This window comes from Pogonomyrmex barbatus, unplaced genomic scaffold (genome assembly GCF_055798465.1).
Source record: "Pogonomyrmex barbatus isolate J1 unplaced genomic scaffold, ASM5579846v1 scaffold17, whole genome shotgun sequence".
Classification (NCBI taxonomy): Eukaryota; Metazoa; Arthropoda; class Insecta; order Hymenoptera; family Formicidae; genus Pogonomyrmex; species Pogonomyrmex barbatus.
This window is the reverse complement of record NW_028297113.1, coordinates 755,579-782,006: the sequence shown is the minus strand read 5'-3', so window position 1 is coordinate 782,006 and position 26,428 is coordinate 755,579. Positions and strand designations below refer to the sequence as shown.

General features: G+C 35.9%; 1 protein-coding gene and 1 long non-coding RNA gene across 8 annotated transcripts in view; both read left to right on the top strand.

Annotated features, from left to right (window-relative positions):
- The window catches only part of LOC105431055 (uncharacterized), a 180,365-nt gene that overhangs the window by 24,231 nt on the left and 129,706 nt on the right, over positions 1-26,428 (top strand). The gene's annotated exons all lie outside the window — the stretch shown is intronic.
- On the top strand, positions 85-19,028 carry LOC148937051 (uncharacterized). Its single transcript, XR_016138730.1, has 2 exons — positions 85-5,329; positions 17,487-19,028. It is a non-coding gene; the product is annotated as an uncharacterized LOC148937051 (long non-coding RNA).

Genomic DNA, 26,428 nt, shown 5'->3' with positions numbered 1-26,428 from the left:
ATCCTTTATTTCAAGAACTCTTTAAACTTATGTATAAAACGGTCTCGCGTTCCCACGCGGATAGCAGTCAGCGCGGTGGCCAGGTGGGGAAGCGAGCACGTTGGAAACGGAGTTAGATTTATAGGGTACGCGTAATTAAAATTCAACAATAGTTTATTAGAAAACAAATAAATAATGTTGGGTGGAAATTACAGAAGACGATATTGAACATAATAAATCGCAAATTAAGCGTATTTGATTACTGGCCATGATCAGCTGGACAGAACAGCGTTCGGCGCGTGTTTACGTATATTTCCTACAATAAGGTATCGCCTTGACGATCGACGCGATACTGAGCTCGCTGCGCGTGATTCGGTGACGCGTGGAGTGTGCGGCGGCAACGCACGTGTTTTTGCGAATCACCGCGTACCTTTAAATCGCGCGTCCGGAATTATAACTTCGACGGCGGATTTAATCGCGAGGATGGAATATCACCACATGAGGATTTGCAACCACTCGCGTCACAGAGAACGGGTGGGCCCGTTCTCTCTGTTCTCGCGGATGGAGTTGCGAGTTCATGGATTGCCGAGCGTACTCGGCCGGCTGAGGCGTGTCCCAGTCCTAGAGGAAGATTTTTCGGATTGCCGAGCGTACTCGGCCGACTAGAGTGTATCCCAGTACTCGGAATCGGTCGGACGGATATGCTGTTATGCTGTCGGGGAGAGTCCTGATACTCAGCAGCGGAATTCGGTGGCAGCGGAACCGGATCGAACGAACTCGGTGCGCTGGGGAGTCCTCAGCAATTCTCGGCTTGCCGTGAAAGGATTCGGAGACGGTTCGGTCTGACCAAGCATATTTGGCGCGTTGAGAAGAGCCCCAATAAGTTTCAGGCTTTCATCAGAATCGAATTCGGATGCTTGCTGTATCAAGACGGGCTCTCAAAAGTGGAAATCAGGGTGATTTTCTGTGGAAAGCGATGCCTTTTTATACCTGAAATCGGTATTATTCGGTCGGATCGGTCGGATTGGTCGATCTCAGGGATAGCATCTCCCTCCATAGGAGCGGAAAAAGGGAATCTGTCTAATTGGTTTTTTGGAAAGATAAAGGATCGGAGCGGGGATGGGGACTAGGAGTAGGAAAGGAGTTCAGCGGTGAGGTATCGGTATGCGGAATGGGGATAGTTTCGCCGCTTACAGACGCGGTCGTGGCGCGGTGCGGGGCGCTCGCTTGCGTTCGTGGCGCGGTGTCGGTGCGGCGCGGGGAGCATATACGCTCGGCGATACGGCGCATAGTGCGGTGCGGGGCGCGTTAGCGCTCGGCGGCGCGGCGCGTGGTGCGGCGCGGGGGGAATACCACGAAAACATTCGTGGATTCGCGATATTCCCATGCTACTACTCCGAATTTTCAGAGTTCACGAACTAGTATAAGATTAAAAAAACAGTAAACACCTTTCTACGATCACTGCCGCACTCCGCACTCCTGGTGTTCGGCGGTTCCCGACAGATGGTCGGTCGGGGGAAAAGTCGAAATGGGAATAGAGCGGAGGGATGCGCTCCGTTTCATGTATAATTCCGATAGCTAATAAAAAATAATAGATAGATATTTTATTATTTTAGCTTACATCGTCAAGAAGGGAGGAAATGATATAGAAAAAAAAATTCCAGATAAATGAAAAAAATATAGATGCTTAATACTTTTGGACAAGACTAGATCCTAAAGATCAATTAGAAAATAGAATCAGAAATTTTCATATAAAAATGCTGAAAAGTTTTAATTAATTACAATTTTTTTTTAATATTTCTAAATGAACTATATCAAAGCCAGACTTCAACAATTTTATTTTTTTAATTTATTATTCAGAGATTACTTGGAGATTTTCTGTTCTGCGAAAGAACGGAATAATGGAGATCCTGCGTTTGAGAAATCTTTTCAAAAATGGCTATTTTCTTCGTAATAAGCAGATGGCTCTATCTCAAACTGTATCAAAGTGACGTACCATAAAGCTATGATTTAACAAAAGCTTCTTTTGAGGAGCATGTCTCGACGAAAAAAATCCGTCATATAATTTTTTTTTTTATATTATCTCTTGAATGACCGAGATTATTATCTGAGTTAACGATGTATTGATTTTGTTGTTGTTGCCATTTTTAAAGCCTAATTACTTATTTGCTAATATTATATTACGTACAATTTTTTAATGATTTATACAAGACAATGTTTCCGACTCGGAATATTGATTTTATGTTAAACTTTATTTATGTTATGCCGAATAAAAGATTTCAAAATTTGGAATATTCTCATACCATAAAATTAATCTAGGTCACTGTCGGAGAAACGGTGCAAAGTTTATGGTTATCGATGCACAAACTTTCTCTTAGAGGGATTCCTTCTTTTCAGCCGTATCATAAAGAAATTTTGCACTTGGAACCGCATTCAGACTTCACATTTGACGTGGCTGTTTAGAACTCGAAAGACTTTGTCGAGGAGCCATGAAATTAGCATCGCAGTTTATAACCAGTGTTAATTATCTTAATTAAATACAAAATATTTTATTTTGTTAAGTGTAATGTACCTAAAAAAAAAACAATATTGTTCGTGTGAAACTGTAAGTAATGTAGAATAAAAAGTGGCAAAGCATAAAAATCCGTTTTATTTTATCTCTTTTTTTGTTTCAATATAGAAATAGAAATAGAAATGTGAAAAAAGAAAAATATTCAAATTAATATTCGTTTGTGTGTTTTTTTAATATTAACTTGAACTACGAGATTCATTCGAAATGGTCTCAAAAGCGTGATTTTGCAAGTATTATTTTTGTTCTTAGATCATCAGTAGATAAATAGAATAAAGCAAAATTCTTGCATAACTCTTCGCCGCTTCTTTAGACGAGGAACAACTACATTTACCTCTTTATACGAACTCCAACACGTAGGATTATACATAGTTCTCTCTGGTCACTCGAATCAAGTTGCCATTCAAGTGAGGTAGAACATAATTGCGTTTTGCGCTTTGCGTTTCGCCACCGGCATGTACAATACTTGACAATGCTTGCGATAAAAGCAAATATGTATTTCTCGCGTGAACTTGTTCTGGTCGAGCAAGTGAATTGAATGCGATTTGTCGAGACATAAGAGGATAAAAATTTCGAAATGCAGGTATGTATATAATCCGACCAGTGCGTTCGATGTTGCATAATTTCGCCATATTGCTTACTCGGACTGATGAAATACACATTTTATCAATTTGCCTATCTAGAATAAAATTATACTCATATTTTTACCAAATTATTCACAGTTTTAATTTAACTTTTTTAAATGTCTTGAAACGAAATATTTTGTTAATAATACTGTACTCGTTTGAGAAATTGGTCATCAAAAAATTATTTAAACATTATTACAAATATTATAACAAATTTGTGAAATGTTGTTGTAAACTGCATTTATTTTGAGGTCGAGATAATTATTCCGATTAAGCTTGCTTCCGATTTCTTTTATAAAAATTACTGTTAAAGCCCTATCGACTTCACTGTCGTATTATCGTACTTGTCAAGCACAGACAAAGGATTACAACGTAGCTCCAACGCGTATATATTCGTAGCGTTACCGCCATGGTAACGAGAATGGATTATACGGACCGTAGACGGATAAGAGTCGACGGATACTGGTCGATGTTAACCAAAGCCACTGGCGGTGCTTTGATGTCAAATTGAGATAGTGAGAGAAACACGCCGGAACTACGATTGTAATGTTATATGACACGATGTAACATTACGTTTTATAAAACGCAGTATCCTGCAATAAACGGTCCCCCGATAAACGGTTTCACTTTGCGTCATCCTTTTTTGTCGTAATGCGAAAAATAGAGGAATAAGCTGAAAGGAATGAGTCATGTGATATTCATATGAAAGAGGCGTCGATGGATATTAATTTCTTCAGACCATTTTACATAGATATCTTTTTTCAAACGATATATAAATCGAGCTATGCGACGTTTCGTTACGATTGCAAGTTTCAATTGCCTTCCTCTCCTTCCCCCCTTCTCTTTCCTTTTCCCTGTTAAAGCAATAAAATATGAGAAAAATCTTTCGTATGATAAATATTGTTCCATAGCAAGTACGCGTGCGAAATTGGATTGCAATTGAGAACGAAACTGTAAAAGAAGTTCTTTATTTTATAATATGGGAAATATGGGAAAAAAGTTACTGTAACGAAAAGTTGCTGTGACCAAAAATAATATAAGTTAGAGAACATTGATTCGAAGTAGTCAGTTTTCATGTAACCTAATAAAGGTTTAATTTACTGTTCGAAAAAAATTGAAGTAAATTTTTATGAATTTTTTGACGGAGATTGTATATACGCTCTTTCATATAACGGAAAGTGGAAGCGTAGAAAATAGAAAAATATTGCAGGAAAAAAGAATTGGATTCCGGTAAACAGATAGGCGTCGTTCTGTCTACCAAAGAGTTTCGTTTCGATTTGCGAGAGACCTAGATCCTAGTGATAAATGGTAAATGCGCGCGATGCGCTCACACGGGCGCGACGTGTCGTCCTTGGTGAACGCCTTGCACTCACTCGAATGAAGGGGTGAGGTTTCAGCGGCGCTCGCGCATTCCCTCGTCGTGAAGTCGACCGGCCGGCGGGGTAGGTGACTGCGTTCGAAATATCGGCCGAGGAGAGTTGCGCTCTCCCATCGGATTCTCCCCTCAGTGTGACGCGCGACCTAACATCGGTAGGATCGACGCCGCCCTCGCCCCCGTGTAAAGCGAAACGAAATCTGCGGAGCAATCGCGAGACGAGAGAGAGAGAGAGAGAGAGAGAGAGAGAGAGAGAGAGAGAGAGAGAGAGAGGATAAAATCGAAAAAAAAACGGAAATCGCTATAGAACGCCATATTTATCGAGTGAATCGATTCAGAATTGAAAGTGCAAGCGATATTTTAGAAAGACTCTTTCTGTTCGGATAAAGAGAAAAAGAGAGTTGATAAAGAGAAAGAGATTTTAATTGAAATTTAAAGAAAATTAATCAAGCAAGATCTTCGTAGTCAAAAATTGTTGGACGGTCTATTCAATTTCCATCTGTAAAATATGACGGAATAATCCTTGGGTATGGGAGACACGATCGAAAATCGAATCGATCACGCGGAAGAAAAGCCAACGTAGGGAATAAAAGCTAAAGGACAAACGACGACACGGAATACCGTTCATGAAAATGCGTGAGTTATTTCGAGAATAAGAATTGAATAGCTCGGGAAAATATAAAAGCGAGCTTTCGGAAGAAAGTCCCGTTGCCAGAAAATTATTGGGCGAAACCAGAGATCGCTTCACTGCCAGAATGTCATCGTCGATGAAAATCGAAGGTAATTTCTCGTTTACGTTTACACGAGCGCGCCTGATAATGCCGAAAAGCAAGTCTCTTATATTTAAAGGGAAGATAACGAGCGATTGATAATTATTGAGAAATGAGCGAATAATAAAAAATATTATATTGTTTATTATGTATTATAGAGATATTGTAGAGGCTTCATTTTAATAAAACAAATTTTAGATGCTAGGAAAAATTCCAATTATATCTCTTTAAATTCTCGGAAAATTGCGTATCCATTGTTGATTTTGCGGAAAATATCGTTTTTATGTAATTTGAATAGAAACTTTTCAATGAAACTCATTCTGACTTGATAACATTGATATAAATATTTTGTCTACGTACATTTTATATTCACTAATATTTTTATAAATTTTTTACTGTCGGTACTTTTTATGAAAAGCTAGCATTTTATAATAAATAATTATAGCATCATTTTATGACAAATATTTCTTATAAATAGCCAATATAATCACTGGACAGCAATTAGAAGCTATTAACATGCTATTTAGTCAGTTAGTAAAAAATTATAAGTTATTAATATGTTATTTATAAACCGTCGACGTTAGAGCACACATCCTGGTTGACATACATATTAAATACAACGTTCATTATTTTCATATTTATTAAAAATAGAAAGAGAGAGAGAGAGAGAGAGAGAGAAATATTTAAAAATTTTATCGCTCATGTTCAAAGCACAAACGTAAATATATAGCTTATTCAAAACATTGACACAGAAATTAAATAAATGTATGATTTCTTATTCACAAAATAAATGAGATATTTCGTAAACGTCTACTGGACATATGTGAGAGTTTAATTCCATATTTTTTATGGATTTAGCAGAAAAATAGGGCAAAAGATCTGATAAAATGTAATCCTTCATGATGTGTCCTTCATGATGGCCAATATTTTGTCTCGCATGGCGTTGTCTTTTTTTATCTTGGAATAATAGCTGTAGAAAAAAAATAATTCCAGGATGCACATTGTATACACGCAATTGCGAGGGTTTGTTCCCGATTTCGGCGCGCCGAAAAGTTTAAATCGCAAAATTGATATGGCTCACAGCGTCGATGATAATTGAATCGTTTGCCGGATTGCAAATAGGTGTTTCGTAGATGTTGCGAATTCAAAAAGTATCAAAAAAGAAGGTTACAGCAGGAGAAAGAGAGAAAGTGGATGTAACATCGATATAAATTTAATTCTTGCATAACGATATTTAATCTGTAAATATTCGCTTGTGTTATTTCTATACATTTAGTTGACTTTTTCGATGGCGGATTACGCGTAAATGCGCGCGGTTAAGCTTTGATCGTCGGATTTCATTCGGATCGACAATTAGATTTTTTTTTCCACTGCTCTTAATCACCGCACGGATGTAACGTTTCAATATGATATTTCAGCAAAATCGAGCCTAAAATTTCATTGTGTTAATATTAATTAAATTACTTTCATTTTAACATTATTATAAATAGAGTTTGTATTTGTCGACTTTTCCTTTTGAAGGAAATCGGCATACTATGTCGTATCATTCGAAAATGTCGCGTAAATACACGAACAACTTGTTGGTTGGAATAATTTTCGATAAATACTGAAATTCTCACAAACTTTTAATTTCATAAACGTTATCATAGTAATTTTTTAAATGTTTACATAAATTTTCTTGAAGAGAGAGACAAGAGAGAGACATTACAAGCCTGAAACTGTTGACAAGATTTGCAATGTAAAGTATCATGCGTGTATCTATTTGTATCTAACGTTTATGTCTGGACGGCAACAATTTAGATCGGCGGGCAAAGAAAGACTGCGTAAGGCAAGACTGCTGCATAAATTAACAGTTTCTGCGATGGTGAAACAACGCCGTCGCTCGCTTCGATCGAACTCGCTATCGATCCGGCCCGGCGTTCGTTTCGCTTTAACGTCGGCACGCGGGGCCGCGCTGACAGTTGCATTTGGTCTCGAATTCGCTTGGTACCGTTTGGCAAAGCAATTAGATTTGAGTACGTTGCTCGTTGGTCCCGCCTGATCCTGACTGACAATTTCACGACGATTTGAGCGCGCGGCATTATGGAACTGCGAATCCGCGACGACGCTTCGCCGAGCGTGCACAGCTGTCGGCACGATCGACAATTACAAGATTCGATCTTTCTATTATCCTTTTCCTCCGCTTTCACATGAAACGAGAAGTCACGTCCGACGACGTCGTTGCTCGTAATTTCCGTCTCGTTGGAAAATATCAGCGTTTTCGATCGATCTTTCCGGATGGAAAATTTCTCGCAGATAGCACGCCTCTCGTGTACCGATCGTGGCCCGAGAGACTCGCTTTCGGGAACAAATGATCTTGCGATTGTCGTCGCTCGGGAACGAAGTGATATATTGAGTATCTGTATCGCTGCAACGAGGTTGCGTGTCAAACATCTATCGTGCGCCCGACTATTTCTAACGGTATTGAAATAATACCGAGTTGAAGGTTTTCGCAGTGTACGAAATTGCTACATTTTGAGCTGCGCGCATGTAGCTGTATTTCATTAATCTAAACGGCTTCCCTCCGGTTGGAATTGAGCAAATTTTGGGTACATATCACTTATTTTACATTTCATATTTCAAACGAGCTTTCCTTTTCTTTTATCCAAAGCAGATGCCTGAGATAATATTGGCGGAAATTTACGATATGTTTTCGACAATTCTGTTTCTTTCCTGTGGCAGTTATCATACCTTTACCAGAGAGTTTTTCTCAAATGTGAGAACTTGCTAGTGATATAAGAGTGTAAGTCAAATAAAAAATGTCGTGCCGTAAATATGAAACATGCAAACCTTTGTAATCCAAATTATTTCTCGTGAACGATTGAATATTTCGACTGATCTAATAAAGATGGATTAAAGAATTATTTGGAGAGATTTATGGAGGTTCTAAAAATATAATTACAATCGTGCTGATTCCGAATGACGCTTAGAGAAATCTTTGCAAGGCGTTACGTTGAATCCAATTGACAGGACCGTATCAGGTATCAGAGTAACTCATTTACTCACTTTGTTTATTATCTAAGTGCGAACGTTCAATTATGGCATTGCATTCTTGCGCGGTAACTGCCTGTATACATCGTTTCATTTCGCTTTATCGAAAACTGATTTACGCCGCCCTGAGCATTCAATGCCCATTCCTGTCCATATATCGTCTCTCCATTATCCGCCGGCGCCGCGTTCAATGTGGTCATTGCGTATACCGCCATTTCGATTCTCTCTGTCGCCCTATGATACATCTCACGCTTCTGTTGTGAGCGTAATGACTGATGCTCCACAATTCTTAGAAAAAACGTACGCAAAGAAGGAGCGGAATGAATATATTGTTCACAATCAGAGGCTTGTTATTGCGATGCGATGTGATTGTAATATTAATGTAATATTAATTACAATATTGATTAATAGTAATAGCGAATATATAATTTGTTTCAGAATCTTTGGCGCGTTTCATTGCGTTTGCCGTGCAATTCTGTGCAATTTCTGTGCAATTTCAAGTTGAAATTCGCGATATTCAATGACATTCCGCGGAAGAATGTCCCATCGAACGTTGTCAGATACCGATGCATTTACGCATCCATACCACGTTATATCTATCTTGTGTCATTCGCACGAACGTGTTCCTGGAACTGCTCGTATCTCCGTCTCATTCTCACGGGTTATGTGTTTGCACAATTCCCGCGTGTAATGATTCACCAAACGCGCCAAGGCGTGTCGACGCGCAGATGGATCATGCGATCTTACATTCACCCATATCGTTTCCCGCTATTTCACCATTTGATCATTGCTATTGCGGAAAATATTCCATTTTGTCAAGTATATTCGCGCGTTTCATTTAACATTAAAGCACCTCGAGAATGCATTTTATATTTTAAAAGACGTCTCAGATATCGCGATATTGCGAAATCATGTCGCAAATACTTTTGCAATTCTGAAATGTTCATTTTGAAATAAATATGCAGCGCGAGAAATAACAAATTTAGAAGTTTTATCTCTCTTTCTTTTTTTATCTAACAATTATTTGTATATTATTTTAGAATCAGCAATATATTTTTGTTAAATTTAATATCTTATCTTGTTAATATTTCCATGAAATTGTTATAAAGTGTTTTGAAATTACACTTGTTTGGAACGCAAATCGATAAAAGTTCTAGTATTTCGAAGAAGTGATGCGAAAAATATAATATAATATAATATAATATTTCATGAACTCTCATACGAGAAATGCCGTGATTTAGCGTACACTAGATTAGATCGAACGAAAGGAGAAAACAGCTGGTTGTCTCAGCTGGTTGGAAATAGATTGCGCAGGCATCGCGAAAGTCTTGGGATTTCGCGTACAAATTTTCCAAGGAAATGGGCTCGTCGAAGATCATCTATGTTATCCGTACTTAAATTGCATATTAATTTTATATAGCTTCCTATTCTATTTACTCGTAAATCGTTCCAAGATCGGCATCATAGATGGCCGACAAGGCTGCAATCAAGTAATATAATGCAATGGATTAATATTGCACATGATTTCGCATTGTTGATGTCACAGATACTCGTTCGACGGTCATGGTCCGATTTTCGTATCACGCAATAAGATTGCAATGGATTGTTCTTGAATAATTGTCTTTCTATCTATGTATCTATCTTTATTAGCTGTTGTACTGAAATTTATTGCGTAAATTACAGATTTATAATCTTTAATTAGCGATAGGCGTACTTATAAGAATATTCGAGTCGAGTCAAGATAACATATTTTTTCATATCCATAAAAAAATCACATAAATCACAAAGCGAATGTAAATCATAAAACTTTATACAAGATCAAAAATACATATGTTTGTCTGTAGCATGCTAATCAAATTTCTGAGACAGATTGGTGAGAGCCAAGTTTAATTTTTTTTACATTGCTGATTTTCACATTTTCAGCTACAAATATATTACAGGATCTTATTCCAAGGAATCAAAATCAGACACCATTCTCTAATGGATAAATTCTAATATTATACTCAACCTCATTTTATCGTGGTTAAATTGACAATCTCTCGTTATTATTCGACGGATATTCGATGCGACATATTAGTAGAGCATGTAATCTAAACCGATGCCGATGTATCGTTAGTTGTGCCGATTATCGATCGAAAGGAAGCTTAAAGGAAGACCGCATTTTAGAACGTGAAATGGAATTTTGCCGGCTATAAAAAGTTAATTGCAAAATCAGCGTCTTCGTCTCCGTAAGAAAAATTTTTTCTTAAGCTGGGAATAAATTCAGATAGCGATGATCGATAAGGTTGATTTATCTTGCGAACAGAGAGGGCGAGAAAGACGCAAATTCTTCAGAAAATCGGTAAAAGCACTTACGGTCAAATCGCTTGTCCATCGAAGAGAGAAAAATTCATACTGAACTGTAAATTTTTGGCAGCCATCGCTGAATACAATTTTCATTTTCTTGAGCAATATTACACAATTTTACTTTTTATGTATTGATCCAAATTCTCAATACTAATTTATCTTGCACGCTATTGATAAAGCTACTCAATTCGTTGGTAGTTGCTATCTTATCAGTTTTGCGATGATTACGGATTACATCATGATATAATCATGATAAAGTCCACAGGAAAGCACATTGGAGGTCATGCAAAATTAATTAAGGCGATTCCGACGAAAATGTCACCACTGACATGATCGATATATTCATTCTTCATTGTGTGTCAGAAGTTCTCCACCTCGGTGAATTGTGAACCGTGATCCCCTTTATATCGAGAACGTTGTCGATAAGAAAAAAGAAAAAAAAATAATATCCGAGGAAGAATGCATCTCGTCGCGTAAGATTCGTCGCCTTCCTTCTCGCCGCGAGTCTTAATCGATCAACGTCTTCAGCATCATTCCTTAATGATCGCTAAGGGCCGCCGTGTCGGAGTACATCGGCGAATCTCGTTCAAGCAGCTCATTCTCGCTGGACGAGTGTCACGTATCCCTTTCTTTTTCTCGAACGAGGCGATTTAATGGATACTTTTTTAAGACTACGCAGAACGCAACTAGTTCGTCTCAAGTCGAGCTCTTCTTCATCCATTGAATTCTTAAGCATTTCGAATGGCTCGGGTAAATCCAGACATTATACGCGGAACAATGTGTGCGAGATTAAATCTTGGGAAATATCCTTTCGTATAAAAGAGCTTCTCGAAATATTCCAGCAATCTTTTTCGCTAATATATTCAGTTTTTAAAGAGGAGGAAGAGAGAGAGAGAGAGAGAGAGAGAGAGAGAGAGAGAGAGAGAGTGTGTGAAATGTATATGTATTAGGAAATAACGATTAATTAAATTTATTACTTTATTAGAGTGTTTAACTCGTTGATATCAATATCTCTTTACAAATTTTTGATATGCTTTGGTTATCTATTGGAAATTACATTCTTGTTATTAACGTTGTAAAACGTCCCGATTGAAATGCGAGCCGAGAGGCAAAAAGTTAAAATATCCGAATAATTTTTCTCCGCGTTGGAAAATTCAGTCCTTTTGCGTAGTGGGCGAAAACTCGCGTTGGAAGCCAGGATTGCATCCGCGCGAGAGAATGTAATTAATTTTCGTCAAGTGAATATTTAGGAGCGCACGGCATTTCACATGACATTTTGCCACAATACGGCAGGGAAATGTTTGCGCTACGCCATGGCCGGGAACGCGGTTTTAATGATCGCCTTTCAATAGAAGGTTCTTCAATGATATTAAGATTGACATTCGTTTCATCACCAACATACGCGTGATGGACGTTCGTTTAAACGATATTTCGTGAATATACTGCGAAACTTACGTATTAATGGTTTTTTATTGTTCTTGATGGAACATAGTGGATTTTTTATTTATTGTAGGATCTATCTATCGACATTTTTCAAGGATCTTTTTTGGTAAATAATCCGTCTCTCTCTCTCTCTCTCTCTCTCTCTCTCTCTCTCTCTTTGATCAGATTTTTTAAAATTAGATCTACACCTTCCGATTTTATTACAAGTAGTCGCAAAGAATCCATCATTTATCATGCTTACGATCACACGATTTTTCCTCTTCGCGAGGAAAAATGCGAATGGATAAATGCCAAATTTATTGTGTTCAAGAAGCTCCGCTTTTCATTTCAAACGATGACTCGCGGATTTCGCGCGGAAGGGACGAAATCAAAGGATTGTTCTTTTCACATGTAAAAAGCATCTCTTTAAGGCCGTGTTTTCTTTTTCCGGTTTTTAACTGTTTCTCCGCGTGACCAGTTAATGGAATGAAAAAGCAAAACGTCATTGCAAACTGATAGAAGTGGGTTGCATCATAGCTCGCAAAAAAAATCTAGACTGTGAGTTGCCGCATGGAGATTATTTAAATCGAAACCGGCTGTGATAATGTGATCTCAATAATGTAAATGTCGATAAATAACGATGAAAATAACGATAAAAATCGATTCGATAAAAACATTCGTATTTTTCGGAATGTTTAAATTGAAAATCAAAATGAACTCATCATTAATTGCATAATTATGTCTTTATTAATCTATGTGGCTTTCATCATTTATTTTATAATATATATATTTTTTAAGAAATTTTATATACATATTCAAGAATAAGATTAATTCATACATTATATCTTCATATAAAAATTATGTCCATATGTCTTGTACGTATGAAATTTCTAAATATAATATATTTTGTTTTAAAATATGATATTATAATTTACCGTAAATTTGATGTTCAACAGACCGCGCAAGAATCGAGAATAATAGTTTTAAGATAAAATGTAAAACATATAAGTTTACAAAATAAAGAAAGTAGTGATGTAAACTTATTTAATTAAAAAATGCGTTTTACGCGCAAATTTTATTTCGCGGTCTTTATTACACTGACCCACTTTCTCGTTAGAGCTGCGAAACAGAGAAGCAGGTAGATGGTAAATGGTAAGCCCACAGCAAGTCTGTGATATTGTAGGAATTTCCTCGTTTGCGAAAGTCAGAGCGCGAATTCTCGAAATCCAGTTGAGAATCTTTGGCGCAAGTAAGTCATGTCTTGATGTCTCGCAATAGTGAAATTCCGGATGCATGTCAGACGCTGCACTCGTCGTCATCTCGAGCGGAATTCCGCATAATGCGTACATATCTTTTCACACGAGTTCCGCAATTAGGTGCTCGAGCGTTTACGACGAGCATTTAATTTAGCTTTCGAAAGCTCTATTCCTGATCGATTCTATCGAGTCAAGATGCATCGCAGGACTTTGAGCCGTCCTTCCAACAAATTCTGCACATTGTCTCGCGTAGATACTCGCCGCATCGTGATTGTAACTCTTCCGAGTTAACTCATGTCCTCCTTTGATACTTGAGTTATTTCGTGAGAAGAATTTAATGTAATGCAGTCACATGAGGTAATTACTTCGAAAATAGCGATAATAATTTTAATAATTGTTGAGAAATAAAATTGAAGACAAAACTTTTTTATTATTTTATATTTCTTAATGAATTTAACGAAAAGAATGAATTTTTTTTACAAGATTTTTTTCTAAGTGACGCATAAAATATTGTTACTTTTATTAACATTTAAGTGGTACGACATTGCAATGAGATTTTTAGCATACATGCTCTCAAACATGCCTCTCGAAGAACCGACGTTTCTTTATTTCATAGAATATTGAAGGGAGAGGGAATCTTCGAAGATGTAATCTCCCAACATAATGTCTTGGCTCTTCAATTAGATTCTATATATAGAGAATAGATCGTGCCAGCCAGTGCAACTCAGCCACTGAATCTTCCTCGGTGACCCGAATTTAATATTCGCACGATTAATTAGTCCCTATGAGTGGCATCTTTCTCTCTCTAACTAAGAGTTTTCCCCCCTTTATGAATTCTTCTCTCCTAAAATATAATCGATAAAATCACACTTTAAAGATTGAATTTCAAATTACTTCGCATTTGTAGTACGTTTTATTTCTTTTCTTTCTATTTCTCTTTTCAACATTTTTTCGTAATTGTATTTATTTTTGAATCTTTAATTCTGAGATTATTAATAATTACCGATAATCTCAAGCAAAAAATTATATTTTATCCAATCTCTGATACTTTAATGAAATGAGTTACATGTTTATAGTTTCGAATATTTTGATGAAATTTATAGAAATTTATAATATATTATAGATTTCATATTCTTCACGTATGCACACATACATACACACGCGCGCGCGTACACGCACACACACACACACACACACACACACACACACACACACACACACGCGCGCGCGCGCGCAGTTATAGCGGTTTAATAATATTTAATAATATTAAAATATGAGTAGTAATAGTGGTATAGATGTAAACAATGCAATTTATTTATTATTTAATATAATGTAGTGAAAATATTCATAATATATAGCATATTAAAGCTTTATCTTTATAAAATCCTAATAAATATTTTATAATAAAGCTCTAAATGCCAACCATGGTTGTATCTTGATTCCATTACATTATGAAGATTCTTTATTACATATTATTATCTTTAGTTTAAACGAGATTTAAAACCAATTTAATTTTATACATTTCTAATCCTCGAATATTGAAATACAATCTTTGTATTAGGTTATCGGAAAAGTCATGACGTATTTTTTCTATGTTTTTCAAAGGTCATTTATTTATATAAAGAACAAAGATCAATCAATGATATATTGCCCGTTTTGTTCGATAACCTTTTGCCATTTTTCAGTGAGTTTCATAATTCCTCGTTCATAGAAGTACCTGTCTTTATCAGCGAAAAACTGAACAAGATACTGATTACAGCCTCATGTGAATTAAACGTTATATCATGCAAGGAGTTTTGAAGAAAGCGAAACAAGTGGAAGTCTGACGGCGCAAGGTCAGGCGAGTATGGTGGGTATGGCAATACATCCCATCCAAGCTCCAATAATTTTTGACGGGTGGTCAAACTTGTGTGTGGTCTCGCGTTGTGATGGAACACAATTCCTTTACGATTAACGAGTTCTGGACATTTCTGGATGATGGATTCGTTCAAACTGTCTAATTATCGACAGCATTCGAATTGATTGTTTAGTTCCTTGGTAGGAGCTCGAAAAACACGACACCTTTAAAATCCCGCCACACTGAGAGCATAATCTTCCTCTGATAAATGTTTGCTTTTAATATCGTTTGAGGCGAATCATCACGTCGGGACCAAGATCGTTTGCGCATCACATTGTTGTAAACAATCCACTTCACATCACCAGTTATCAGTTGCTTCAAAAAAGGATTGTTTTCCTCATATTTAATGAGCATATCACAGATGTTCATACGCGCAAAGAAGTTCATCAAATGAACTTCTTTGAGTTCATGAAGAACCCAAATATCGAGCTTACTTACGTATCCCAGCTTCTTCAGGTGATCGTGAACGCTTGAATGATGGATGTTCAATATTTCTGCTCTCTCTCGTGTCGTGTAACGTGGGTTTGACTCGATCAATGCCTTTATTTTGTCGTCATCAACTTCGGTAGTCCTCCCTGACCGAGGAGCGTCGTTAAGATCAAAATCATCAGCACGGAATTTCGTGAACCATCGTTGGCACTAACGTTCTTGTAAAGCAATGCTTTGTCACCGTAAACTTTACGCAACTTTTCACAAGCTTAACGCGCGTTCTTTCCTTTACGGAAATAAAACAGTAATATATGGCGAAAATGCCCAGTTTAGTCTTCCATCTTCAACTTGTTATAAAATCTCCAAAACTCAACCAATTTTTTTTTTAGAATGAAGCTAGAAGTCAGCTGTCAAATGACATAGCAATAACATAGATGCGAATGACTAGTACTTCCAAAAATAAACTAGCGCCATCTGTTACAAAATGCGTCATGACTTTTCCGACAACCCAATATTTGACTATAGAAAAAGAAAGTTTTGAACTATTGTTAAAGAAAATTCTATTTTAATTTAGTCTGTGTCTTAAAATAGAAGAAATAGATTTGGAAATGAAAGGATTAATTCTAGGAAGACGTCTTATACCGAAACGTATTATATATAAAATAGAAGAAATAGATTTGGAAATGAAAGGATTAATTCTAGGAAGACGTCTTATACCGAAACGTATTATATCTATTGTAATGATTTAGTATTATTTCATCGTCACTATAATATCAAGATATCGCCGTGAGTTTCCTGCAAATCCTTTAATCGAATTCTGTTTGCAATTGACCTTATGAATGCTTTCAGGTATCAGAACGTCTTTTAGATTAGAACATCCTTTGAGGTGTCCAACACCACGAATTCTCCGCATTGTCTTATGAAAATGAAGGAATATCGATATCGACGAGATTTATTGGCTAATTTCTATCCGAACTGTCCTCCCCTTCCCCCCCTCTCTTTCTTCTCCTTTCTCTCCCTTTAGCATCAATTATATTTTAGCATAATTATAATAAAAATATTACTAAATATTTTAAAGTTACCTAATATCTATTTCCAATAATATATACATATATATAAAATTTTGAAAAAATCAATGGTTAAGAACCATTTAAATAAATAATGATAAGATGATAAATAATGATAAATAAATAATGATAAGACAACAATAAATATTACAAATTTACATTTAAATAATTTACAAACAATAATAAATGTTAAATAATTTATTTTCAATAATTTAGAAAAGAAACATGTACGTTTCTATTATATATTATTTCGTCTTCATTAGCAATAAAAATAAGAGAGATAAATATCAAAATACTTTGACTGTCATTGACTTTCTCAATTTGCTTTGCAATTAACAAGCTTCATATTTTTTTTTTATATTGAACTTTATTGAATATATAAATAAAGGTACATGAAACGAATATAAGGATAAAATAACAGTACACATAATATTGTGTACAATATTTAATTGCATATAATTTAATGCCAGCATTTTTTTTTAAGTACAAATACAGATTTAAAAGGAAATTAGGAGATTAATAATTGAATTACTCATGTAACATGACAAAATATATTTCGTTCCATGAATTTTGAGATTTAAAATTTTTCCCTGTGAGACTTGATTCTACGCTGTTGTTTTACTTATACATTTATTTATTCATTATGTACTTACTCGTGCATCAGGCGCGCCCGGTTAACGATAAATCTCCTTAATAGATACGATCGATTCGGTTACGCAGATGCTAGACATTACATCAGACCGTCATCGGAAATTAAAAAATGTGCTTCCATGCTTTGAAGAAAACGCGAGTCGAAGAGGGAGAGAGTAATCGAGAAGAAACGAGCGGATAATCGAGAGTTATCACGCGATCATTGCGAGGAGCGAATGATAATTGCTAGTGAAATGTTCGATCGACTTCTCGCTGCAAAAGCCGCCCGAAGGATCGCGGCATATTATTTTCCCGGCGGCAAGCCTTGAAACGACACCGATCGATTCCTCGAAGGATAACAACACTCCTCCCATCCTCCTGCCATCTTGGCAGATCTTTTTGATACGCGAATGCCCTTGGCCTGATTCCCGCCATTAGCAGACTCAGGCAAGATTTTTTTCGCATCCGTTGGGTGATCCTTACACGGAGGTTCACACTGGCTGTCAATCATTATGCTTTCGCGCGATCTTTCGATCTCAGATCCGACGAGCACAGATTTCTTCCACTATTCTTACCATCTGTAGGCTGAACCATGTTACAAACTCTATGAGGAAATTGTAATTAAAGTTGCAGCCGTTTGATTTGCATGTCAACCTCTATGCGTGGAGGGAATAGGATTGTATGATCGCGGACAGAAATAAAAAACCATTAATCCGGATCTGGCTTTCGAACTTTCGGTAACGTTATGCATACCTCGTAATCTGGCATACCCGAGCGGACTACCATCAGCAGCGAAACTCTCATTGATTTCTGTACGTTTCTAAGTAGATTTTGCTGAGATTAACGTGAGGCGAATTCATGAAATCGTAAAGCGAATAGAGATGGAATGTTAGATGGAATTTTCTGTATAACGATATTTTAGCTTTTTCCAGTCTCGGAAAAAGCGAAAGTGACTGAAATTTTGCAATAATTTATCATACTACACGTAGTTATTTTATCAATAAAATAATTTTTAATTTTTTTAATTATTATTAGTTTAATTGTAAATATTAATTATAAAGATACTAAATAAAGAGAATAAAAATAAGAAATGAAGCTACTAGAGTTCGCAAATATCTATCGACATCTTGCATAACAAATAGAAATACATGAGACGTTTCTCCTGGAAGTTCATTCGGTGATAATCGCGATCGTGATAGTGTCATTATTTGTCATATAACCGATTTGTGATTCTTAGTATGCAATGCAAAACGTGACATCTTATAGAAATAAATATGAGAGAGATACGGAATTCTTCGAATGTCGTCGATTTTCGCGAACGAATAAATTTGTTGCGAAGAAACAACTTGTACTTGACACATTTCTGATCTATTGTTTTTCAGTTGTGAGTGATCATAAGCTACTGCAAGTAGATTGGATCTCGCACATGAGCCCAAGATTGAAGACTTTGATTTAAAAGCATACTGTTGTCTACACTAGTAAGAAATTAAATTACCGCATCTGTAGAACTCAATTTATTTATTCGCAACGAGAGACTAGGAATCGGGTTATTGCGAAGCGATGCATTATTGTGGCATAATCGATTCAATCGTTATACGCTACGACGGAAAGTGAAGCATTCTTAGCGCACAACTTAAAAAAAATGTTGTAATTCATTATAACGAACGACTCGGGAAATGCGTCCCGAAGTAACTGGGAATAAAAGCATTAAAAAACTTGACGGTTTATCGGGCAGAAACTTGGTCAGAAGCAGCAGTTGAAAACTTAATCGATGCAGCAAGTATAGAGGGAAGTGTACGAATAGCACGAGACACTGACGCATCTCAAGGAGCGGTATACACACACACACACACACACACACACACACACACACACACACACACCGCGCGCGCGTGTATGTGTGTCAGTTCTGTATTTTTCTTGCTAGCGAAGGTTGGCAAGAGTTGTAAAATTTACGACGAGGCAGCAGAGCGGCTGAAAATCGCAGGAAAGGCGCACCCGTAAAAGTTGCACAGTGTGAAAGCATCGGAAAAAAATTACCACTCGGCTGTTGCTTTCCTCAATAAAAAGACTGCAATAAAAATAAAGAAGATAGAAAACAAAGGGAAGATTGATCGTGAGAATTGAGTTGTCGGCAATCTTAAACAATGTGCAATTAAATCTAATAAAAAGTATTTAATTAAGCCAGAGAGTGGTTCCGAGCGAACAAAAAAAAGGGCCCGACGGCGCGTAAGAGCGGCTTCATACGCGGTTTTGTACATCGATTTAGTATCGGCGGTGGAACGGAACGATCGGTTCGATTGTCTCACACGGCAGCGGCGGCGGCGGCGGTGAAAGCGGGCCAAAGGTGGTGAAGAAAGCAATACGAGTCCCAGCAGTGATTGCGTTCCCGCAACTGGGCAACAGCCAGTCGTGGGAACCAATAGCACCACGGTGTCCGCATCTGGGACTCCCCTTGGTGGTCGCGGTACTCTGAGCCGACGGTCCAGCCGTGATCTAAGCCCCTCGAAGAAATCATTGTCTGCGTCGTCAGTGATCGGCCAGCAGGATGCGGCGGTGGCCAATCACGGGAGCGGAGATAGTGTCGGTACCGCGTCCGGTAGCGGTACCGGACAGGATTGGCGGAAGCTAGTTGGCAGCATAAGGCGCAAGGTGCGCCGTAAGATCTCCCAGAACAACTCCAGCATATCCGAAGCCGCTTTGCAAGAGACGACAAATCGCAATCAGGATGACTTCCTCAAGGCCGCAATGAGGATCTTCCTGGTGGTGTCGCCGCCGATGGGACGCGTTCAGGTAAATGCACATATCGATCGCATTCGTTTACGAGGGTTGTTCGATAAGTCAGGTAAAAAAAGCAATAAAATCATTTTCCGGAAAATTCTTTTTCACTTTTCGACGTAGTCTCCTTGGAGCTCTACACACTTAGTTCAGCAGTGTTCCAATTTTTTGATCCCTTCGGAAAAGTAGGAAGTCTCGAGGCCTTCAAAATACGCATCCACAGCAGCGATGACCACCTCTTCATCGGACGAAAATTTCTTTTCTCCGAATTAGATCTTGAGGTTTGGGAATAGAAAGAAGTCACAAGGGGCTAAATCAGGAGAATAGGGTGGATGGGACAGTAATTTGAATCTTAATTCATGCAATTTTGCCATTGCGACTGTGGAGGTATGAGCCGGAGCATTATCATGGTGAAAGATGACTTTTTTGCGCGCCAATCTCGGCCGTTTCATTTGTAGCTCTTCGTACAAACGATTCACAAGTGTAGAATAATATGCTGTGACTGTTTGACCCTTCTGTAAGTATTCAAAGAAGATGATTCCTTAGGAATCCCAAAAAACAGTGACCATTATCTTCCCGGCCGACAAAACAGTCTTCGCCTTCTTCGGCGCACATTCACCAGGCGCTGTCCACTGCTTCGACTGCTATTTTGACTCGGGTGTATAATTATGGATCCAAGTCTTGTCTACGGTCGACGCCAAAAGTTTTGTAGATTGCGCTTAAGCATCGACAAACACTGCTGCAAAATGTCTTTTCGCATGCGTTTTTGATCGATGGTAGCAATCGCGCCCATCGTGCACAAAGCTTTTTCATTTCTAATTCTTTGTGCAGTATATTATACACCCTATCTACTGAGATGTCTACAATCTAAACTATGTCACACACCTTTATTCGGCGATCTTCTATGACGATATGATGGATTTTTTTCAATCATTTCTAGTATAGTGACTTCAACTGGACGTCCGGGGCGCGCTTCATCTTTGGTTGATGTCCGCTCTCTTTTGAATTCATTAATCCAAAAATAAACGGTCTTCAATGCTGGTGCAGAGTCCCCGTGAACTTCGTCCAATTCGGCTTTAATCTGCGCAGCCGTCCATTTCTTTAAATAAAAATGTTTAATCACTGTACGGAATTCGTCTTTCTCCATTTTTACGACAACTGCCATGCTCACTTCCAACGTCTGCCACATGTAAACTAAACGTTTTCGTTTTTGGCTGAAACTTGGTATGAGGCAGTTTGAATAGTGTTACTTCCTGGCCATATACTACACAGTTCATTGTGGCGCTATCTTGCAAAAATTTACCTGACTTATCGAACGACCCTTATACATTGTCGTACATTGTGTACTACACGTATCCGTATGTTTTGCTGTCAGATATTTTTCTATCCTCTTATCTTTCGATCGTTGAATAATCTTAATTTTTATATGTCTTATCTTCTCATAGAAAAATTGAGTAAAAACGATATGTAACAATAAGTAAAATTTAAGCTGATTAAATTTCTTTTGAATTAAATGCATGAAATAAATCTTCTTATATAAGTTTGAATGTTACATCTTTTTGTATCATTTTGAATATCTTCTTTATCACACTCTGTACATGGTCATTATACGAACTTCTTTTCTTCGACGTAACTTGCAATCTCTACACTTAAAATATATATATTACATATATTATAGAGCGTACTCTTATGTACTATCTTTAGGCGGAATCGAACAAAATGTTTGACGAAAAAGAAACATTTCATCGGCGATCAAGGCAAAAGATGCCGCGCAATCATACAATCGAATCCAATTGAATGCTTTTATTCAATAAAAGGAACTGATAATTGCCTTGCGTAGATCTAGATAGGATTTACTTTTTACGTCCAAGGATAATCTAGATAAAGGAACAGATCTTCTTCATCATTCGTTTCTACACAAAAAAATATCATCTTCATTATTTTGAGAATTGCTTTAATTGCTTTCTATGTTCCGGTTTTGTTTACATTATAATCATCGCGTTATATTCATATTTATTGAGCAATATTTATTTATGCTGTAACTATTGTATTAATATATATAATATCTATTTATGTTGAATGATATGCGAATTTATTTATTATTGTCGTGCTAATAAAGATTTTTTATTGACCCTAATTACGTCATTGAATAATAGTCGTTTCGGTATATCGTTAAAGAATTACGATGAAATATGTTTTCGGTAAATCATAACGATTAATCCTATAATAATGCAATGAGTGGATCGGCTCTGGATTACAGTCATTCTCGAAATTACGTTGACCGAGAAGTACATTATTCGTCGACGAGCCATCCGGAACGGATTTCTATCATCACAGATGCGCGAAACAAATCGTCCCTGTCGTAAAATATCCATGTCGACAGAATGCCTGGCAATTTCACGATGTTGTCACTGAATTTTTCACACATTCCTATAGTTCGTAGTATCAGCTATACAGAGCATATGTCTGGGGAATGATTAAAGAGCCAAAATTATCAAAAATATCTAGGATATTATAAGCGTTTATTTAATTATCAAAACGCGCGCGTTTTTGCTAATTAAGCACGGAAAGAACAGTTTTGTTGCTTTCAAATTGGTTGTTAGAATATAAAAAGATTTTGCAATATTACTATAATCATGCTTAAATGTTCTATATATTAATAATTTTGATAAATAATAAAATTATTTTCAAATATATATCCATCATACCAATAAAATTATTATATTCGTACATATAAAATATATATATATATATATATATATATATATATATATATAAAATATATATATATATATATAATGCAAATAATATATATATAATATTATACATATATATATATATATATATATATATATTTTTTTTTTGCAGAAAAAAATTTGACTAGATATATAGTCAATATAATCTAATTTTCTTCTGCAAAAGCGTTTTTGTGTGTCCACTTGCACCAGATGTGTGAGTCCCCTCTTGTCGTCACATATTTCGGAAATTTCGTATATACCGTGGAATGATCCCGCTATCTCTCTCCGTTTACCTGCTTCCGTTTGAATTTATCAATCAACCATGGCTGAGTGAGTATCTTAATCTATTGAACGCTCCGATTAAACAACCGGTGTGATCTCTAATCTACACTTCGACTCGGTTGCTCGATTTTATTTTATTTTATTTTTTTAATCAGATACAGACGTGCGCGTGGATAGCTCCGTATCGGTTGACGCGCGATATAACTCGTCTGTTAATCGATTACCGTCGCTGTTTGCACCGCGACCTTTCGTCTGATGTAACAATTGCATTCGATGACCTATTCTTTAACAATACGCCATGATATACTTGCGTGCATATTTGCACGCTATCGTATCGTCGCTGTAAGTGGAGGTCGATTAGACCTCGATTAGAGATAATTAATAATTCTTATTCAAATGTAGGACACATTTCTTAGGTATCGATTTTAGGTATCGATTTTTTTGGCTACATAGTATCTTTTTCAATAAAAAGAGTTAATTTTAAGATTTTGATAATCGCAATTTTTTTGCATCAGATATAATATATGAATTATTATCTTATTTATTATTTATTTGATATTATTTATATTGTATTATTTCAATTTAATGATTATATCCTTTATATAATGTGGAAAAAATTTTCTTCTTATCGTATAGACGTTCTCTTTTGAATGCTAGTAACAATGACATTGCAGATCAAAGATATTTGACCCAGATTTGGAAGTGTTAGATTGAGCACATGATGATATCATGATATATCATGATACATACGTAACATGATATATACATACTTGCATATGCGTTTAATGTTTTTTTAGTTTACTTTTTTAAAAATAAAATATAAATGATATAAATGATATGTTTAGGTCATAGGTAATTTATGTAAGTAAATTCGAGATCCCGAAAGATGTGAGGCTGCTTCATAAAGACATACCCGTGAAAAAATCCATGTATAAAAGTGCTTGTTACATCACTACTTCATTTATATTAAAGAGAACCTCTTGTAAAATCAAACGTTGCACTGCATCGTCTTTGCAAAAAAAGTTCGTTGTTCCTTGTTATATTTCCGACTTTATAGAAAGGAACATTTGCACATCTTTAACATAATTTAATTTTATTCGTAATTGTCACGATAAATCTAATTAAGGTATATAATGGCTATTATGGATTCCGTGCGAGCGAGTAAATCTTTTCGAAAATCTGTAATTTTTTTAATACAAGCACAAAATAAAAATTTTTAGATAAACTTTTTTCATCGACGTTTATTTTTCTCGTTTCTTTTCTCTAACGTACGTATAGACGGTCTCTTTTGAATGCTAGTAACAATGACATTGCAGATCAAAGATATCTGATCCAGATTTGGAAGTGTTAGATCGAACCATGGGTAGTGCCACATAATATCATGATACATACGTAACATGATATATACATACTTGCATATGTATTTAATGTTTTTTTAGTTTACTTTTTTAAAATCGTCAATTTGATAAAATTTTGTTTTTTTATTATGTGCACAAGCCATATCTTGTTAAATATAAAAAATTATAATCAAAATTTTAATAGAATAAAATAGATTTAACGTAAAATTTCAACTAATTATTTGAAAATTTATCTGAGAAATTATTTATGAAATAATTCTATTTAAAATAAAGATATAAATAGCAATTCAAGTATTTTAGTAAATACTAAAGTATTTAGAGAGATGTCAAATATGAAATGTTATTAATTTATGAAATGTTATTAACATTACTTTGATCTTCTATTTTTTTATATAAAATGATGATGATACTACACATGATGTCAAATTATTTTAGCATTGTCAGCAGTGTACGCGTTATTTATTTTTCTTGATGTAGTTATTATAAAAAATTTAATCATTCATTTTCATTTTCCTAATATTAATAGCAGCCTTTTACTGAGTTAAAGTAATGGAATGAATATATTCTACCGTAAAATTGTTGTCAGTAGCATATTTTAAAAGATCTGAGAATGTCATTGAAATGATTGAATGATATGTGCTATATCCAGTATCTTGTTACTTGGAGGATAATATAAGAGAGATGAAGGGAAAGGATATATAAAGCATTTCTTTCAATCACTCTTATGCGTATACTGAAGAGAGTAATATATCATTAAAATATTTCGATCACTGTCGTAATTATCCTTTTTTGAAAATGCTTCTTTAAAATAAGATAATTTATCGTAAATGCTTTATTGCTTTTATGATATATTTAATTATTATGATAGTGGATTAAATTTGATTTTTGTGCCAATATTTACATGAACAAATTAATTATTAGAAAGACAATGAAGAGAGTAACTAACTCGTTTTTTTTTAATTTATTTATTTTCTATGACATCTTTATAATTTTATTTAATAGCAATTTCTCAATTTATTGCACAAGCAAACGTGCCATAATATAATATTCTTCTCGCTAAAAATAATGAGCAGTATGTTACTCGAAGAGCGACTGTAAGCATGATCACGTTCATTGCTGAAACTAAATGGACCATCTTTTCTACTTTAATCAAAAATATATAACTTGACTCGCGCATCAAAGATTATGAAACGATAATGAAAATTCCGCTAGCTCAGCTGTAATATAAAATTAAAAGAGGAGTATAATGGTGGAGAAGGAAAGATAAAGAGGAGAATATATCAAGCATCAAGTGGCCATCTTGTTAGATAAGGGAAGAGGTAATGTTTTGCGAGAGATTGATGACTGACGGGAAATATGAAAAGGGAGTATGGACAAGGGTATGAGTAAGAAGAATGCGGATCAGAAGGGTTCGGCAGAGGAAAATTGATGGCGTTAGAAGGTATGCATGCGTCTGCGTGCGTGTGTGCATACATCGGTATGTAATATACACATGCACACATTCAATATGTATGTATATATAAATATATATATATATATATATTTATTTATATGTGTTTAGATATGTATTTATGATATTTATTTATGATATGTATTCTTCTTCACTCATCTCGGTTATAAAGTCTTAAGAATAAATGACGGTAGAAATAATCTTTGACCTGATGCCAGGCAGCCAGCCAACCTTAAACCTCAGAGACTTTTTCTACTTTCCCGCGCGAAGACTTTCGACTTGTGTCTCTTCATCATGATTGAATCTTATCAACTCCTAACAGTGCTTCTCAATTTCAAGAAATATATCAGCTTAAGCATGAGACTCACTCAGTTACGAGCTGCGCGTGTATTCAAATCCAATCTTCTCGTCTTCCCAAGAGTTGAA